At 37.4% G+C, this 21,538-nt stretch overlaps 1 pseudogene; it reads right to left on the bottom strand.

Moving 5' to 3' along the window:
- Window positions 1–17,177: 17,177 nt before the first annotated feature.
- LOC109676075 (olfactory receptor 7A10-like) lies at window positions 17,178–17,900 on the bottom strand (annotated as a pseudogene).
- Between the last annotated feature and the right edge of the window lie 3,638 nt (window positions 17,901–21,538).

Here is a 21,538-nt window from a genome sequence, read left to right as displayed (position 1 = left end):
GTAGTTAATTTGGCTAACAAAAAATGAGAGAAAAAGCATGACACAATAAAGAAATGCTAACATGACAAAAATACTGCAATAATGTTCTAGAGTAGATCTTTAATTCCTAGGTTTCATATATAATTCTGCTCCCTACACAGCAGGTCCTTAACATCTCTGATTTAGAATTCCTTTCCCATACTCAGTCTTTTCTCCAAGAGGTCATATGTTCAAAAATTGTAAACACTGATGATTTCATAGCTGAGGAATATAATTCAGTGCAAATCTTGTAGCAGTCACTTTTGAAGAAATGGCCAAACTGTGCAAAGTAGCAAGTACTGGTAAAAACTAATGAGGTGGAATTAATATAAGCTAAAGGAAGCCACACAAATGGGTAAAGAAATCATGTGACATGTGAGATGGTGATAAATATTGTTTGGGCAAACTGGAAATACAAAGGAGAAATTATCTAAGAGGAGCTATTTCATATTGGCTGCTCAGGCAAGGCCAGGAGAAAGGTCGCTGTTGAAAAGTGATTGCTCTCAGACAGAAAGCAAGTTATGCAGTTCTCTCAGAATTTGTGCCAGGCAAGAGATATTTTCCATGCAAAGGCTCTAAGGAGTGTTCTTGTTTTAGATGTTATAGGTCAATAGGATCCAGGAAGACATGTAGAAAGAATCAGAGACAGGGAATAATGAAGACCTAAAAGACCTCATTGCTCTTGAGGCTTGAAGACACTACTGGTCTGCCCAGATGTTTTTGTGTTTGTATTTCTGCCTGGAGATCTGAAATGCAATTCTTCTTTATTTCATTCTCCATCTTTGTTCTCTGACCTCTGTATTATGAGTTCCATTTGGAATATAATGAGCACATAATACCTTCTGATGGAATCTATTCTCACTCTTCAAGACAAAACCACACACTCACAAACCTCACTCACACACAGAAACACACTCACCCACTACATACACACACTACACACTACACCATCACTGCCACATCACCTGAAACCATGCCACATGATCGGGCCTCCTATGGCCATGTAGATGCCATGTTCTTCTCACCCCTAATCACTCTTGAAAATAAAGTTACCACACAGTTCTCAGTAACAAATTATGCCTCTCCAGTGGGTTTTATGAATTGGTATAGAAATTCCAAGTTGTAAATTTCCCATACTCATTTAAATATAAATGACTGTGTTTGGCTATAACAATTCTCCACCATGTGCCTGAAGAAATATTTTATATGAATGATTAAGTGTTTTCTCAGTCTTTGAGGTTTTTTCTGGGATACAAAAACCCATGTGTGCCTTACAAAGGAAAAAAACCAGATGACAAAAACACTTCTAGTGAGAGAGGTTGGGGAAGGACAGAGAGAAATTAAATGTGCAGCAGGTAGAAAATGTCTAATATGTTCAAAAGCTTCTCTGTTTCTGGCTGTTTTCCAAAACTGAAGCTATGCTCTAGAGTATACCAAAATAGTAAAAGATCAAAACACATTTCTCAAAAAAACAAAAGTAATGATAGTTCTTTGTCATATTTCAAAGAATGAACATCAACATTTGGAAAAACAATGTCATGACAGAAAACATACAAAGAGCATCAAATCTAGGAAGATTCAAATGCAATACTAGAGAGGATATTTTTCCTGCAACTTTCAATATTACACCTATTAATTGGGTTTTTATTTATTGCATTTTTGGTTGCGACATCCTAATTGCATATATTTTATTTGCAATATGAAGTTTCAGGAGATGTCGATGTGTATAGTGGTCAAAACCAGGTATTTAGCACAGACATCATCTCAAACATCTAAAATTTTGCTGTGGTAAGAATATTCAAAGTCATCCCTTCTAGCCTATTGTGAATATGCAGTACATTACTGTTGAAAACAAAATATATTCCTTCTATCTGGCAGTAACTTTGTGCCTGTTAATAAATCATTCTCCATTCTTGCTTCTCTTCCCCTTCCCAGTCTCTGGGCACTAGTATTTTATTCTATTTCTGGGAGGCCGACATTGTAGATTCCAAAGGAAAACCCAATTGATGTTTTTCACTTTATGGAATAAGTCAGACACAGAAAGACAAATGACAATTATTTTTCATGGACCATAGCAGATGAGGAAGACACCTTTCGCCATTTCCAGTGTGATGTCTTTTTCTGTGTCATGCCAGAGCTTTCTGTTTTGTCACCAGCCAAATGCAAATGGCACATGCCAGTCCTTCCCATGGTTTCATCAAACATGAAAAGCCTCCCAAGAACACATTCTATATTGTTCTGCACTCACATGACCATTATTCCCTTTTATCCTGCATATGACTGGTCCCCAAGGGCATTGCATCAGACACAGATTTAATAAATTTTTATGTGTCTCAAAATTATTATGCAAGACCAAAATGAACAGAAATTTCACCATTTTTGTTTAGCTTTCTATTTTCACAGTGGCATGCAAGTATGTCTGCATTATATATACTAAGGTCAAGGGAGAAATTGTGACATGCTAAGAATGCCGAGGGATAATACAGGTTAAATTCAACTTAAGTTAAGTTGAATTTAGCATCAAGCATTAAGAAGAAGAAAATATATAACACCAATGTTGTATTGCTATCAAAACAGATTAATAATTAAATATACATTGGTCTAGAAATAAAAGAATATAATGAAAAGCAATCCTGTAATATTATGTCCTTGCAAATTCTCAGATACTGTATACTATCCTGGATATATTCAGTATATTAACTTCAGACAAAGTTGCATTTTGATTGAGTTGGAAAAATTCAATAGTTCAATAAAACTTGACCTAAATGGCTATCTGTCTGGAGGAAAATGAAGTTGTCCTTTTGTTCAATATCTTACAACACTCAGAGGAATTAGACATTAGTATGAGAGTAAAAATACACTTCACTATGTGACCCTCCACAGGTCACACCTTGTAACTCTTTCACACCTAAACAGATTTAAAGTCTTGGACAAATGTTTTATTTATACTGAACACACTTTAAGTCTCTCAGTCCCTCTTTTAACTAGGCCTAAGTTGCCATCACTGTCAACAACTTCCCTCCATTGCTGAGGTCAATGTTCACTTCCCTTCCCAGCACAGTGAGTGAACACATAAATGATTCAGTCAATGAAGCAGGCAAACAGTCACAGCTATCTCTCAGTTTTGAGCTGGGCTGGGTTGGGTTTCTGGAGACTTATGGTGAACATTCTTGTCTGTTATCTCTCAAGGTATTCTACAGCAAACAGCTGGTTCTCAGACTCACCTTGCAAATATTTTATGAACTGAGGACCCTGCGTTGAAATCAAAATTCTTCCTATATGGTTGAAAATAAAGACTAAAGTTATGTAATAAGACAAGACAGGAGGAAGGAGTCAAGTGTCACACTGAGATAATGCTGGACAGCAAAGGAAACAACCATGTCTTATTTGGAACAAGGTCACACATACTAAAGGAGAGTTGCAAGTTAGGTATTTGTAGCTCTGTCAGTGTGCTCTTTAGGGACATTTCCCTCTTATTATTACAACCTGAAGTTCTTAATCTCCCATGGGACACTCCTCTTCACAGAAAGCAATTTTTCCTTGCTGATCCTCTACTCCCATGACACCAGTTTAAATATGAATCGGTAGTTATTTGTAGTCCTCCATGAACTCTTTGGCTATCAGAGATCTAATCCTCTATTACTTTATCCTAATCTTCAATTAAAATGTTTTCCAAAGTCTAAGACTGATAAAACATTCTTGACTAGGTCCTGTGGTACTGCAAATTCCTTTTCTTTTGGTGACACACAGACCCATGTACCTCCAAAGATTTTACTCTGCTCTACAAGGCAGTAAATTGTGTTTGCTTGATAAAAACCTATGATTACAATAGTCCTTGGCCTTGTGATACTTTTTTCCAAAACAAATAAAAGTATTATGTTTGGAACATAACATAATCACTGTCATTTAGTCATATATTTAAAAGAGATTAATAATTCAAACAGATGAATTATTAGACATCTTTATGCACATTACCTTGAGATTAACAACTTCTATTTATTTTTATATTTTCTATTTTTTAATTGTTGTTCTGGGGCTAGAATGTGGCATTCACAGAAGTTCTTACAATATATCTAATTTATCATTCTTAATTTCACCCCTTCCACTATTCCCCGTTATCACCCTCCTACCATTTCATGAATATTTACAACAGGTATCATTTTCCATTAACATACATGTGTACTCAGTATTTGCATCATATTCACCCTCCTGCATCCTTTCCCTACCACCTCCTCTCTCCCACTGTACTAAACACCCTGACAGGACCTTTTCTTTCCTCCTGTTCTCTGATTTTGTAAAAAAGAAAAGAGACAGTTTTTCTATGGATTAAGATAGCTATACAGGGAGATCCTTTGTGAAATGTCCATGTATGTATGTATTAAAGTCAAATTGGTTCATCTCTTCTGTTTTTCTTCTTTCTACTTTGGTCCCCTTCTTATGTTACTTCAACAGTTTTAAAAACTCTATATTCACTGCTTTTTAGACCATACATAATTTGTATTCATCTTTTAAACTTCCTTCTTTTACCCTTCCTCTCTCACATATAACCTCACTTTAATGTGACCTGCATTTCACAATATTTTGGTACTGTAATTGTTTTAGGTGTATATTCCATATATGAGAGAAAATGTAGCTTTGCATCTTCTGAACCTGGCTAACGTCACATAAGATGCCATTTTGAAGTTTGTTCTACCTTTCTATGAATGAGGCTAAGAATGGTATAACCTGTTTGGAGTTAAAATCTGAGCATATAAGTTTAAGAAGCAAACATTTGTTCACAGAGATTGGAAATATGAGGAAATTGATTATATTCCTGGAACATAGCAACTTCTCGGTAGATATTTGTTGATTATTCTGATACAAGAAGTGGTTTGAAACATTGGTGGGACGTACTGCAGAAATAGCTCAGGCTGGAGGATGAGAGAGTATTGAGAGATAGAACAGTATAATGTTTGCAGTTATGAATAGTGTTGACATCAGAAAATAATGGAAGTTCAGAAGGTCAGAAATACAGCACGTCTCTGCAATGTGAAGAAAAAGGGATCTGAAGATCATGATTGCTCTGATGGCCTTGGGTAGTGACTCTCCATGTTGTTAGAGGCCCCTATAGGTGGAAACTGAGCACAGTTCATAGTTCTGAAAGTTTACAGAAATGACTAAGCTAAGAACTGCAATGGTTGTTGAAAGAGAAAAAAATTGTGAGGGGAACGAAACATAAATTTCCCATATCACAACATTGTAATATTGCCATGATGTTCAAATAAAAAGCAAGTGTACCTTTAAGGATAAGTGACAACCCAGGATGCACATTTTTAAAAAAGGAAAGAAGATAAGATAAACCTGTCCAGAAGATCTATGTTTTCAAATGTGTGGTAAGGCTATAACTATTTTTCAAAAGAATCTTTATACTTAACACTAAATTCATTAGTCAGCTAAAAGTTACAATAAAAAAATTCTATTTGTAATACCAACAAAAATATATCTAAGCCAAATATGGTTGAGCAGGCCTGCAATCCCATCTACTTGGGAGGCAGAGGCAGAAGGATCAAAATTTGTGTCCATCCTAGGCAACATTAGTGAGACTGTGTCTCATAAACCAACTAAAAACAAACAAAAAGGACTTGGTGTAGGATATCCCTCAAGTGGTAGAGCCGTTTCCTACTAAGCACAAATGAGGCCTTGCATTCAAGCCGCAGTATAACACAAACACACACAAAAATCAGAGACAGAAAAAATAAAAACCTAATAATAAGAAGTGTATGTATCACCTTTAGAGTATAACTTTTAACATATTCATGAAATACTCAAACTAGACATAATGAAATGACAAAACACTATAAGATGACAGATGTGATCTCATAAAACCACAAGTTCTCCCTAAGATAAAACATAAATTTAAGGTAATGCCTATACAAATGCCAATAAATCTTTTGTTTTTGGTTTCCTGGATGTAAAGTTGATCTTAAAGTGTACATGGAAATATTAACACGCAGAAATAGCCAAGAAATTCCTGGAGGAATAGAGGGCCTAAGAGAAGGGTGTAAACATGGACATTTCAAGGCCTGTATATTTAAGGCAGTGTTGAAGTGGCATACAGAGAAATAGAGAGGGAGAGAAAAAATGCCAACTTAATAAGGAGAAAACGTAGAATTTGACTAAAGCAAATTATGATAGAGACAGCAAATCACTGAGGATAAGATGGACATTTAAATGAATGAAATTAGGGAACTGGAGACCATTTGGGAAAAAAAGATAAAATTGGAACCGTATCTTAGATCACTACTTGCATTATGTTTAAAAAGTAACAAAGAAGTAGCTCTGAAACTAGATGCTGCGTCTCATGCCTATAGTACTACCTAATCATGAAGTGGAGATCAGGAGGATCATGGTTGAAGGTCAACTGGGCAAAAATTTAGCAAAATCCCATCTGAACAACAGCAATAAGAACTTGGGTGTGGTGGTGCATTTCTATAATCCAGCTATGTTGAAAAACTTAGGTAGCAGGATCACTGTCCAGGCTAGCCCCAGGCAAAAAAAATCAAAAAACTAAAAAACAAAAACAAACAAACAACCCCCCCCCACAGCACTCTGTCAGAGAAATAACTAAAGAAAAAAGAGCTGGAGTCAGGGGCTCAGTATTAGAGCACTTGCCTCGCAAGTTTACAAAGCCCTAAGTATAAACCCAAATATAACCAGAAAACAAAAATAAAAGCAGCTCTGAGAAGATTCATTACCTTACATTTGAGAGGTACAGAATCTTTTTTAATTATGATGAATCAAAATCAAGAAACAATAAATAAATTCATAACATCAAATCTGTAAACTTCTATTTAGAATAAAATGACCATAAGGCAAAGGCACAAAGAAGATGGGAAATAATCTGAGAAAAAACTAGGCTAAAGATACACTCAGTTCACAAAAAATCAAATGAAGGCCAGTGCCAGTGGTTCACACCTCTATTCTTAACTACTTGGGAGACTGAGATCAGGATGATCTGGGTTTGATGGCAGCTCAAGGAAATAGTTCAAGAGATCTCATCTCTAAAATCAGCAGAGCAAAATGCACTGGAGGTGTGGTTCACAACCCCAGTCCCATGGGGAAAGATGTGTGAGGAGACAAATGCTATTGTTCATGAGACATTTGGGAGTGAAGTCTATCTCACTAATAGTAAAGTGAATTAAAAGTATACGTAGAGAGATATAATTCTTTCAAATGTACTTGACAAAAAACTAAATGTTTGACAATGAACTCTACTGCTAAGACTACCAAAAATGCACAATGTTACAATTTCTGAAGACAGTAAATCAGCCATATCAAATAAAATTATAGAAATAGTCATGTATTTGATCTTCCAGGACAGTAATCTAACAATATGAATTCATTAATATCAGATAATATAGGCACACATTTGCCAAAACTTATGAAATATGAGAGCATTACTTGTAAAATTATTAATAGATAACTGAATTAACTTTGATAATTGGCCTGTCTATGAAAATGAAGCAAAATTACTCACATATGTTGAATGGAATGCAGAGGTAACGACAATCTAGTTTCCATGGTAACTTTTATAATTGTTGCAATAGAGTAGAGAAAAGAACCTGGTTGAGACCTATTTCCTATCATGTTCAGGCTAGGACTTGCATTTTCACCAGAACATTAACAAAATTTGTAACTTTGACTTTGGCATGAAATAGATTAATAGAAGATTAATCTATTAATAGATAAATAGAAGATTAATGATTATAATCTTCATTATAAACAAAGAATATAGCTTAGAAAACTGAGTATGATGCATTATACTATTGAAATATATTAAATTTATATATTCTTGTACTTGTGTTGAGTTATTCTCTAGATATTTCAAAAAAAGGCTTAACAGATTCACAGACTTGTAAAGAGATAAACTCCTTCCTGGTATAAACCATGTGAGCAATGAGGTAGGATAGACCATGTTGTTCTAATGGTTGCTTATAAAACACCACATCTTGTGCATTATAGTAAGTGTGAGGTCTGCATATTTTAATACATTCACACTATATTCCTGGAAAAATCTAGTGAAAAGAATTCTAATAAAAAGAAATTAAACTTCTGTTCATGGGCTTTGTACTGACTGATTTGACCTGTCAATAAGATTTAAATCTTATTTACATTTGATTGGCACACTCCTAAAATAACAGGTCCAATCTGGCCATTCCAGACCAAAATTTCCCTCTGCCTGACATGTTGAAGTAGTAGGACTAACATCTCCACTTTGTTGACTTCAATAAAAACTGGGGGTCTTGACCTGCAGTGTAGTGCTTCTTGTTGAGTTTTGTTTTTCCTTTTATCCTGTCTGGAGGGTGTACTTTGGCTTTGTTTTTTACTTTGTTTTACATAAGTAAATCAGTCTCAACCATCAAAACAGTGCAACAGCACTCCCTGTGCTCAGCTGCCTCTTGCCTTTCTATGTTTTAAAAACTCTTGTTGTCTTCATAAATTTGTGGATTAACCTGTAGCACCAAAAATTCCTGACAGCTATCTTGACAAAATAAAAACCATTTTTAAGAAATATTATCAAAGCTGGGTTTTTATCAGTCTAACAAGTGGGGGGCTCCAATCGGTTTCAAGCCTTCAATGTGTTCCTTTGTGCAACTGAGGCTTGCTTTTCAGTGCACCAGGAGAGGCATGTCCCTCATTCAGATCAACAAGTCCACTAGCACCTGCTTGGATGATCTCCTGATGAGCTGGAGATGCTGAGTCCAGGCAACAAAGGTATGAAAACACTGTCTCCCAGTCCAGGAGAAACCCCCCAGAAATGTTGCAGGAACCTCAAACAAAGAAGGGACACCAAGGCTTTTCAGGAAGCAATGTTTGCTAGTGTGCTGGCAGTGACTCAGTGGATTTACATCCAAAGGCTGAGCCCTGAAAACAAAGGGCTCTCACCTAATATACCATTGCAAGCAGGTTAGAGAAACAAAAAGCAAAGTTTAACCCATATGTGGTTGCATGTAGTTCAGCCCAGCGGTGCAAGACCATCTTCACATTTAGATTTTTTAAGTTTCATCTCCCTGCTATGCCATCTCCTCCCCGCTGCTACATTATCCAAATAAAGACTTGCTTGTTTCTTTCTTTTTTGCCCTCCTCCCTGCTTCAGCGGCACATGACACAGTATCCAACAAGAGTTTATTTGTAAAAGTTACCAGTGTTCCTTAGAGGATACTTTTTGCTAAGTCCTTAATATATGAAGTTTGAACCTATTTTAAATTATCTATGACTTTCTTAGATACCCGCAGTATTTTTTTCCAAGCTCCAATTCAGATGAAGAATCCCTAAATGGGTGTAATTATAACTTAAAAGAAATTCATAAAATCCATTTTTACTACTATGTTTGTAGGCTTTTAGATACTCGAGGGTATTTATGGTGCTTTTTTCAGATTAACAATTGGAAAGTTTATTTCTACGTGAGGGGGGATTTTATATTTTCTGATTTTTTTGTATTGCAGTTTGTATCATGATCGAAATGTGTTTGAAACATCACTACATAAAATAATGAGGTTTAAGTTAAGTTCATGCTATAACTCCCAGCCTTGTAGATTCTTTTACATGTTACAGCTTGTACATGAAATTTGTCATCTAAATCCTAAGCATGTTTACCTGCAGATGGTAACACCCACCTATAGAATAACCACATGAGATCCTTAAAGAATTTAAAGCCACTTGAGATTATGATCTTCTACCTGTCTATTTCTGCCTATACACCTATGTGCCTTTCTATTAATTTAGAAGAGCTTTAACTTAATTTATTCTGTTAAACGTTGGATGCTTTCAAAGTACAATAACAAAGATGGGTATGCCACAAAGGAGTACTTTTATATGTTGTATGTCCTACATCCTCAATTCAAACTCTCAGTGATAGAATAATTCTCTATTACTATGAGAATGCTTTCTTGAAAACAAGAAAATGCCAGTATTTTAAAATCATAAGCTACATATAACTTCAAAATAATTTTTTAATTTTTACTTTTTTGGTTTTTTTGAATCAGGGTCTCACTGTGCAGTACTAGTGTTAGCTATAATGATGCAGTCTCTGATCAGAAGATTTCCAAATTCTTTGTGTCCCACATGGAGGACTCTATGGCAGGACAAATAGGTGTAATTGAGTTTATTAAAAGTTAGGGAGGGGAATTGCAAAAGAAGGCACAGTGGGACCAGGTAGAAGTTAGAAGCAGAGAGCATTTTTCTCTTTTCCAGATGCTTTAAAAATTCCATTTAACCTATGGGAAGGCAAGAACTTTGTGATTCCTGACCAATAGATGAGTGTGGAGGGTCATGGGTGGTTCCTGAGCCAGGTGAGGGTGGATTAAGTTGTCCCTGAGCCAGGGTGTGTATAGCCTATACACATTTGCAATTGAAAAGAAGGCTCAGAAAAAGAGGAATGTTCAACCTGGAATACAATATCAAATCATATATGTTCTAAGACACCCAAAGTTTTCTAATTCTAGCCTGCCTCACTCACTAGGTGTCCAGGACTTACCTGTGTAATTCAGGCTGGTAATCCCTCAGGATTGCACTGTTGCCATAACAGAATATTTCTGTATACTCATTCCAATAGTGGGTGTACAAAACTATGCATACAATAAAATGTAATTTCTTGTGTGTGTACAGTTATTACAAAATTTAAAACTTTTTTTAAAGCCCAACAAATCTCAAGCAAGGTTAACTAAAAGTAAAATAATAAAAATTATACTCAGGCATATCATAATGAAACTATTGAAGTCAAAGATAAAATGTCTCAAAGTTACATATGAATGAATGCAGATGAGTAACCATTTTGACCAGAAACACTGTTAGGTGCTTATAACTATTTCTTTTTACCCTCACAAATACTAACATTTTAGTACTATCATTTCAACTTTCAGGACAAAAGAGTTGACGGCAAGAGCCCAAGGGTGCAAAATGAAGGAAAGATTTAAATACATCCCTTACTGAAAGGAAGACTGGTCATTTAATTTGTACATCTGAGCATTATTAATGCATCTCCCCAATAAAGGACATACTGCATCCACTGAGCTTAAGTATACTGTTCCAGTATAAAGTCGGTGGATTATAATGTGTTACTCCATTGGGGAATATATAATTTCTATTTAAATGAAAGAAATCACCATCTTAAATCCAATTTGCATCAATTACGGTATATTAGGTGACAAACAACAATTCACTGTCTCAGGCTAATTGAAGTAAAACAAATCTTTATTAAATGTTTAATGGGCAGAACTAAGGTACACACCTAGAACCATGTAATAATATAAGGAGACAATTTTTTTTCATTTTTCTTTTATTATTCATATGTGCATACAAGGCTTGGTTCATTTCTCCCCCCTGCCCCCACCCCCTCCCTTACCACCCACTCCGCCCCCTCCCTCTCCCCCCCAATACCCAGCAGAAACTATTTTGCCCTTATTTCTACTTTTGTTGTAGAGAGAGTATAAGCAATAATAGGAAGGAACAAGGGTTTTTGCTGGTTGAGATAAGGATAGCTATACAGGGCATTGACTCACATTGATTTCCTGTGCGTGTCTGTTACCTTCTAGGTTAATTCTTTCTGATCTCACCTTTTCTCTAGTACCTGTTCCCCTTTTCCTATTGGCCTCAGTTGCTTTAAGGTATCTGCTTTAGTTTCTCTGCGTTAAGGGCAACAAATGCTAGCTAGTTTTTTAGGTGTCTTACCTATCCTCACCCCTTCCTTGTGTGCTCTCGCTTTTATCATGTGCTCATAGTCCAATCCCCTTGTTGTGTTTGCCCTTGATCTAATGTCCACATATGAGGGAGAACATATGATTTTTGTTCTTTTGGGCCAGGCTAACCTCACTCAGAATGATGTTCTCCAATTCCATCCATTTACCAGCGAATGATAACATTTCGTTCTTCTTCATGGCTACCAGCAGCCAATTTAAAGCAGGTGCAGATCACCGGGCATGACAAACTAGGTGTGGGAATAACTCAAGAAAGTCATAAAGGACCATGAAATGAGTTTCCCATGGGAGTCCAGGGTCCCAGGAAGAACCAGGAGGGAAAGGCAGAAAGAGATCAAGGACAAGATGACAGGTTCAGGGAGGGAGTGTGTGAGTAAAATTATGTCTATTGCTTCTGGCAGGGACAGAAGGGACGACTTAGCATCTTAGGTGTGGGAGAGGGAACAGAGCCAAGAGACAGAACACACTTGAGGGATTAACGGTAAGGCATGCTCTCAGGTCGGTCCCACTAAGTGGTACTGGAACACTGTCAGCCACACAAAATCTCCACTCTTGGGTCGCTGCCTCTGGCAGAAAGGGGTATTGACAGGTGGGAGAAGACTAAGATCACCAGGTACCAAAGCCAAACCAGTCTCCTTCAAAGTAGCATAAGGCATACCTGAATAAACCCTCAGCTTGGTTTCAGCTCACAGGAAGGGAGCAGAAAGCATCCCCCAGAGGCAGAATCACTGTGAGGCCAAGGTTGGCTAGGAGCTGTGGGTTTCATACCGTGGCAGGAAAATCCCTTATGAAGACAGGAACAGAGAGAGAGACAGGGGTAACACCACAGGGAAGTCTGCTTTTGGCTAGTCCTCAGCAGATGTTTTTCCCCATCAGAAGTATCCAGCAGGGCACTGAAGGCTAATGGGTGCACTGTAGGCAAACTCGTGCTGGTATGGTGCTCAGTCATACCAACCTTGGTCCAGGAGAGATGTCCCTTTGTGCAGTCACCAGAAATGTTATCTGCCAGTATGAAATGTTGTGGGTCGGTGTCAAGGGCTCTTGCCTTCACAGGACAGATAACTGGCTTTTGAGGCAGCTAATTGACTCATGAGACAAGGCTGTTACACAAAGTAAGATTTATTAGAGAGAAAGGTAATGAATGCTACAACAAGAGCAGTGCAGTGGAGCCTGGAAAACTGTGTCTCCCTGCTCAGGTGAAGGCTGGGGCTTTTTATGGATGCTTTAACTCTGGGTTAGGGTAAGGGTTAGGTGGGTTCTTATCCCTGGCTGTGGATTTGCAAGCATGGGCTGTCTTTGATGAGGTAGTCTGTTTGCGCCTTATTGGTGGAAGCAACCTTAAGAGCATTTTGTTTATCAACCTTGTGGCAGATTTATGAGACCATGTATCTCCCCCTCAGGATGCAGGACTCATAGTGCTCTTCATGGGGGATGGGATACTCACTAATCTGTCTTTTAGGTTCCCAGACCCAACATTGCTATATCCAATTTGTCAATCTATATAAACTTCACTTGGAGTAATGTATTATATGATCAACTTTAGTCCTTGATTATGATAGTGTGGTAACTATGCTGAATAAGAAAACACATTTCTGACAATCAGTGACAAAAAAAAATCAGGACCAGTTCTAAAACCTCCAAGTTTGCTAAAATTTCCATGAGCAGGAGATAGTGATGCATGGTGATGGTCTCACAAGTGCAAAACTATGGTGAAATAATGTCCTGTACTACAAAATTATGTAATTGGCTTTTGTTATCAAGGGTGTTTTATTCCTATTGGTAGAGAACACAATATGGACATGTTACATAGAAATGAGAAAAATAAAACAGTCTCTTCTACAGCATTAAAAAGTATTCTTCTGAAATTTGTGTTATGCCAAGAGATAAATGGAATGTTCTTAGATTTTTAATTCAAGTGTGAGAATAAGGAAATGTGAAACTAATAAATAGTAACAGTTGACATGTCAGAGAGAGCAGAAGGCTTAAAGATGGATAACAAAAAAATTGTACAGAAGTTGAAATCAAAGAATTGAACATATCAAAAAATAAATAGAAGTGATATCTACTTAATCAAGATAAGAAAAATAATTTCTTGCTCTAAGTATCAGTCCTGAAATCAGCAACAATTTCATATGCGCAGAATACTTGGTGCTTTAATAATTTCTTTCTCAAAGAATATCTTCAGAGCCCTCTTGATGTACTTATTCCTCTGGCTGTATATGAATGGGTTAACATAAGGGTTACACATCTTACATCACTGATGCTGTAGGTATTGAGTGAGAGTTTGGGGTCACAAGAAAACTTAGGCACACTCTTAGGATCATACAGTTAAAAAAAAGAGGTGGAAAATTCTTTGTACTTCCCCTGAGCTGATGAGATCGAACATATGGAGTAGGAACAAAAGGTGCCAGTGAGAGGAACACCACCCAGCAAGGTAACTGCAAAGTTCATAACCATATTATTAATAAAAGTCCCAGAAAATGCAGGGTAAGCTAGCTGATAAAGTTCACAGAAGACATCTTGAGCTTCCACATCTGTACAGAGGACAGCTGCAACACCATGAAGCTCTGTAACAAGGAATTCAAGGCACTTGTGACCCAGGACACCAACCGGCCACAGAACTGGTTGTTAATGATGACTGTGTAGTGCAGGGGGTAACAGATGGCCACAAAGTGACTAGAGACTATCATACTCTGTCCAACACTCCAAATAATGCAAACAAGTAAATCTGAGTGATGCATTCTTCATAGGTTATGACTTTTCTATCAGTCTGGATGTTCATGAGCATCTCTGTGACAGTGACAGAGATGTAGTAGATATCCACAAAGGACAGGTTGAAGGGGAAGAAGCACATGGATGTGTGCAGGTGGGAGTCTGAAATGATGGCCAGGATAATGACAAGGTTCCCAAGCACCAGTGGGAAGGTTGAGAAGGAGTAGTGTAGACCAGAACCTCTCCTACTTCAGTGTGAATATGGGTCCCTTGGAGATGTTGTTCAAATGCAGGCTGTGACTGAGCACATCTAGGTTGGCTTAGAGATTTTTCTTTTGCAACATAGGGGCTGTTGATATTGATGTTGCCAGTCTCACTCTGGACCAATCTTTTTAAAATGTTTAACAGATAAGTTTTGATTAATTTATGTGTTGTAACCTAAAGTTTTGAAGTTATACTATTTTGTGTAATAACTTAATTATCTGATAAGCATGTGCATTACCTCACAGTAGCATTTTCTTGGTGAGAATTATTAATAGAAACTCTTAGCATTTTTTAAGAATAATGGTGAGAATTCTTAATAGAAACTCTTAGCATTTTTAAAGAATACAATATATAGGCAGCTATAGTCACCATATTTACAGTAGAGCTCTTGATCTTACTCCTCACACAGAACTGTCATTTTGTGTCCTTTGACCAAACATCTCCTCAACCACCCTACCACAAATTCCCAAGTTCTTCATAAGTATCATTATACTATTGGTAAGAAATCAACAATTTTGGATTCCAGATGTGAGTAAGATCATCTAACATTTGTCTTTCAGTGTCTTTCACATATCATAATGACTGCTAGCTACATCTATGATTTAGAAGGAATCACACTCCAAAAAAGAGATCCATTTAGGATTTGTATTTTGTCTTGGCAATAGGCTATAGTGGTATTGATAGCAGGCATCAAGAGATCTCTGGAGATATTTCAGCTGCTGTGTTGCAATCCTACCTCAGCCACATGACAAATCCAAGTAGATAGGGGAAGAAAGGACATGTGGAGGAGAAGTAAGTGTCCCAGCTAAGGACAACCAAGATCTGGCTAATATTCTAAAAATCCTATCCAACATTAGCAGAGCATCCCCAGCAGACCCATACCTGATGACAAATGCATAAGGGGACCAGATGATCTCTAAAAAATACCCAAGGTGCCATCCCATTGAAAAAACGGCATTGCATTTAAGGTCTTCCAAATAGCTAACGTATTCAGTAACCAATAGAAATATGACTGAGGCAATCATAACAATTTGGTACTTTGTATTGTTTTCATTTGCATTGATACTGAGGAAGTCATTCACATTTACTTATTTCTAGAAATCCATTTGCTATGACTCTCTTTAAAATCATTATATGCAGATTACTTTTAAAAAAAAGAGCATGGATTTTTATGCAGGAAGAATTGTGACCCCAAATTGCGAGACTGAGCAGTAATTAAACCTCCCCTGTAAATTAGACTTCAACTATGAAGATCAAAGTTATTCTAGAGCATCTCAGTGATACACAATGGATGATTTTTTATTCTGTTCACCCATCACCATTTTTAGTGGTTATGGCAGAATTCAGAAATAATAAGCATTTAGAACAATGCATAACTCAGATTAACTGATTGTCCTGGAAGTTTTCAAAAAGGAACACACAGATAATTCAATAACAAAATGGAATATGTGTCATATAATTCTTAGTGAATGAATCCCTTCAAACCTGGACAACCGCCATCCAAACTTCCACATTTATATATACAGTGTGAAGAACTATTACAGAATGAAGACATTTGTCTCATCCTATTTCCGGTCTTTTCTGCTTTTGAAGATCAATTAATAAATGTTATTATTTCAAATTTCTCATTCTATGTAGAATTCCCTTGTAGTTCCTTGCTAAACACGTTTTGCTTGTGAAGACAGTGGGCAGAGTGGACACCAAACTGAGTAAGAAGACAGAATACTGATAATGAGAAGAAAAGTCAAAGAGCAATTATAACACATAAATGTGTGTTAAAACCTAACTTGTTGGTAAGAGCCATTAATAGAATGATGCATGAAGGGATAATCAACCCAAGAGTGATTTTTTTCCAAGAGATGGAGTATAACACATTGCTATATTTTATATTTTGTAAAACAAAAGCCAGTGTGTGTTTTTGTCTACATAGGTGGAGCTAACATGATTATATTTTACAGTGCCAATGGAAAAATAATTTGGTTTGATATACAATATCTGGGAAGTTATTGTTAAAAATTCATGCTCCACCTTTTCTCTTTATGTAGCTGCTGCCTATTTTGACACATTTTTATGTCATCATAATAATTCTTTGCTTTCTTCTAGAAAAAAGAAATTCTCATTGTTCCAGTGGTTAAATATAAGTCTTCCCTTTTCTAATTCAATTTTTAAAATAACTTTTGAAGAACAAAATTGGTAAAGTAAACTATTCTTAATATGAGAGGGGGAGAGAGGAATAGAGGAGAGAGGAGAAAGGGGAAAGGAGAGTGAGGAGAAGAGAAGAGGAGAGAGAGAGTTGAGCTTTCTTTGTTCTTACTTTTATAGAGATGTTGAAGGCAATAAACTGGAAAGATCAGAAAATGAATCTTGACAATTTCTCCTTCCACAATCTGATCAAATATTATACGTTCTCACTGTGATATTTGAAGATTGTGATCAATAGCAGTGTTTTCAAAGCACCCTTGATGTCCTTTTCTTCAGATTGTAGACAAAGGGGTTCAGCATGAGGGTGACCACAGTGTATATCACTGAGGCTGTTGAGCATGAGTGTGAATTTTGTGTCCCAGCAGCACTGAGGTACACTCCTAAAAGTATAGAATAAAATAAGGAGACACTGAGAGGTGAGACACCCAGATGGAAAATGCTTTATATTTGCCCTGAGTTGACAAGATTTTATGTGCACATGAAACTACCTTAGAGTAACAAAAAAGGATGCCAGTGAGAGGGCCAACCCCCAGCAACACAGCTGAAAATTTCATCATGATATTAGTAATAAGAATGTCAGAAAAGGCTAGGTGGGACAACTTATTAGGTTCACAGAAAAATGTGGCATTTCTTCCTGTGTACAGAAGGACAGGCACAGCACCATGAAGCTCTGTAACAAGGAATAAAGGGAACTTGTGATCTAGGACACCAATGCCAGCAAACCGTATAGCTGTGGGTTCTTGATAACTCTGCAGTGCAGGGGATGACAGATGGCAACAAACCTGTTATAGACCATCACAAGAATGAAATTGTCCAGCACTACAAATGATGCATAAAATAAATCTGCATAATGTAGCCTTCATAAGTTATGGCCTTGCTATATGTTTAGAGGTTCACCAGCATCTTTGGTACAGTGGTGGAGGTGAAGCAAATGTCTACAAAGGACAGGTTGGAGAGGCAGAAGTGCATGAATCTGTGCAGTTAAGAATCCCTAACTATCCCCAGAATAATCAGCAGGTTCTCAAACACATTGCCAGCTACACAGAGAGGAAAATCCCATACATTTGAAACTATAGTTCTGGGTCTTCTGAAAATCTCAAGAGAAGAAATTCTGAAATTTGGGTATCATTTTCTACTTTCATTGTGAACACCAGAAATTGAAAAGGAATGTGATTACTTTTGGTATTAGTTGTTCATTTAGATGCCTGTCTGTGCCATCTCTGATTAAGGATTTCTGATCCGGTCTATAATGTCCACTAAATATGTTGAGTTATCCACAGTTTTTATGCACAAATCTTTCATGTACTTTAGAAATGCAAAGTGAGATGCAAACTGAGTTATAACAGTGTTTCTGGCTATATCTAGAAAATGACTTCATTGTGCTAAGAAATCAAAGTGCCTAGTGCTCAGTCATGAAAATAATATAAATAAATAATAAAATTATCAAACAATATGACCTCAAAGAGAATGTGAAATACATTTGCTTTCAAAAGCACAATACGTGCTTGAGGACATAGATTTGATCATTTTACAATGTGCATATTTACTAAAATATCACATTGTACCCCACAAATGTCTACAGTTTTCATGTATGATAAAAATCAGAAATCTAAATATCAAGTATAGTCCATGTGTTAACTTTCTATTTACATTTTGAGCACCTGCATTGTGTCATCTGCTGTGTATTTGAAGTGCCTATAACTCAAAATGAACAATAATAAAATTGTTCAGGCTATTAGCTAATGATAGGAAAATGTGTTTTAACTCGGTCTATAAAAAGAAAAAAATTAAAATGTTGAGCCATTGGGATTTACAATGGTCAGTTGCTTACATTCAGTAGATAAGTAAAGCCAGCTTGCATATTCTCGTGTTACAGATATTTCTTATCATAAAGGTGATTTCAAGGACCAAAGATGCATCACTTCCACTCAGTAACAGGGCTTCCAAGTACCCTTATTACATTTGAGTTTTTAATTTGGAGAGAGCTGAAGAATAAGCAAGTACAAATTAGAATTATTTAAAAATTCAGAGTAAAGATTCCAAGATGGCGGCTAGAGGTAGGAAGCAGAAAGTGACCCTCCTATAGTGAAATCTTGGAGAGACGCTGGAGACACACTTTGCAGGCATAATCACTGAGAAAAGGCATAACTTTGACCCCTCCACACCTCCAGCCGGCGCAGAGAATCTCCACTTCACGTTAAACGGAGAAACGAGGAGGGCCCTCGGGGCCGCCAGTGGCCGGCGCCCATACGGCTTGGGAAGACGCGGACCAGGTGAGCTTCACGGTACCACGGTAGCCCCACAGACAAGCCTGGGCCAGAGCAGCATAGCCCCCGGACAGACTGGCCTCCACCCGGGAAAAAAAGAGAAACTGAGTAATAAGCAATAAGAACAGTTAAGACACGCTGGAAAGAGGGTGGGGTGCCCTGAGCGCTGAAGATTGGGGGAAGGGAATCCTTCCCGGAACTGTAAATAAACAAGCCGGGCAGGCCGGAGAGCCTCTGGTGGGAGCGGGGCGCGCGCCCAGCAACCAGGAGCGGGGAAGCTTGTGAGAGTGGAGGAGGAAAGACCCACTTCCCACGTGAACTGTAAACAAACATGGCGGCCGGAAGGAGCAGCAGCACCGCCTAGTAAGCAGGAGCAGGAAAGCTTCTGAAAGTGGCAGTGGGAGGAAAACTTCAGAGGAGAGGGGGGAAGACCCACCTCCCACATGAACTGTAAATAAACACGCAGGCCTGACAACGCGGGGCAGTGGCACCTTTCCCAGTGCTTGGAAAGGGGAAAGCCTGTAGCAGAGGCTCCCGCACAGGAGAACTCTGAGCAAACAAAGCCTGTGGGACCAGGTGAGTGCTAGCTCACCCCAGAGATCTGCATAAATAACGCCGCCAGCTACAGGCTGAGAGCAGCAGGCAGGCAAGCCACAGTTGCAGATACCACTCTCAGAACTGTCTCCAGACGCTTTTTTTTCTTTTTCTCCTTACCTTTGATGAGAGAACAACCGAATTACACCTGCAAGCCGAAAAACTTACTGAAACTGTATTGCATTTGAACTGGGGACACTTGGTGGGGCTTTTTTGTTTGTTTGTTTTTTGTTTTTTGTTTTGTGTGTGTGTGTGTGTGTGTGTGTGTGTGTGAGTGTGTAGTTTTGTTCTACTTTATGCATCCCCTTTGATGAGACAACTACAGAACAATATCTGAGGCACCAACTCCAGGACTGGAGATTGAGACGGACATCCAAATTATTAAGACTGAAACTGCATCGCATATAAACTTAGAAGTTTTTTGGTTTTTTTTTTTAATTTTCTATTTTCCATTTTATTTTAATTCATTTTTATATATAGATATTACTTTCATTTACTTATTTTTTATTTTTTTTATCTTTGATTTTCAATCCTCTCTCTGTCTCTCTAATGTCTGTTCAGCTTACTGTCGATTAGTACACTAAAACTCCCTGTTTATACCTTTGAAACTCTCTTGTCTGATACCTTGTTCTGCTTTCTCCCTCTTGTCTGTATATTTGTTTTCCCCTTTTCTTTAACTTCTTGCTTTCCATCTCAGCTCACTCTTCCATTCTAAATATTACCATTGTTATTATTACAAGCTAGAAAATACTTAATTACACACAGTACAGGGACAGTAACAACACCAAGGACAATGACAGGAAGACAGAAAAAACAGGGAAACCAGTTTCCCCACAGCAAAAAATTAGTACAGGAACCAGAGGGGAATGAAGAGAACAGAAACTCAGATCCAGACTCCAACAAAATGAAGATAAACTATGCCAAAGGACCCAATGAAGCCCACAAGAATAATTTAAAAGAAGACATACTACAGGTACTCAATGAGAATTTTATAGAGATGATACTGGATACGGTCAACCAAAATGTACAGGAGACACTCAAGAAATTCCAAGACAACAAAAATAGAGAATTTGAAAAAGCAAAAGAAGAAATAAAGGAAACCATAGAAGCACTGCATAAACACCAAAGTGAAAGAGAGAACACAATGAATAAATGGATAAATGAACTCAGGACAAAAATAGACAACAATAAAGAAGAAAACTGCCAGGATATGGAAAACCTCAGAAAAAAGAACGAAACAGAACTGCAAAACAAAATGGAAGGCCAATCCAGCAGAATAGAGCAAACAGAAGACAGAACCTCAGAACTTGAAGATGAAATGGTAATTAAAGGAAAAAACCAAAGAACTATTAATTAAACAACTCAAGACCTGTGAAAAGAAAATGCAAGAACTCACTGACTCCATCAAAAGACCAAACTTGAGAATCATGGGCATCGAAGAAGGAGAAGAGGTGCAAGCGAAGGGAATGCGTAATATATTCAATAAAATAATAACGGAAAATTTCCCAAATCTAGAGAAAGATATTCCCATACAAATGCAAGAGGCCTCCAGGACACCAAACAGACCAGATCAAAATAGAACTACTCCACGACATATCATCATTAAAACAAAAAGTTCAGAAACTAAGGAAAGAATATTGAAGGCTGTAAGAGAAAAAACAAGTAACATACAAAGGTAAATCCATCAAAATCACAGCAGACTTCTCAACAGAAACATTAAAAGCAAGAAGAGCGTGGGGTGAGATG

Source organism: Castor canadensis, chromosome 14 (genome assembly GCF_047511655.1).
Source record: "Castor canadensis chromosome 14, mCasCan1.hap1v2, whole genome shotgun sequence".
In the NCBI taxonomy this organism is placed as follows: Eukaryota; Metazoa; Chordata; class Mammalia; order Rodentia; family Castoridae; genus Castor; species Castor canadensis.
Note: the sequence above shows the minus strand (reverse complement) of the source record. Positions and strands in the feature narration are given on the sequence as shown.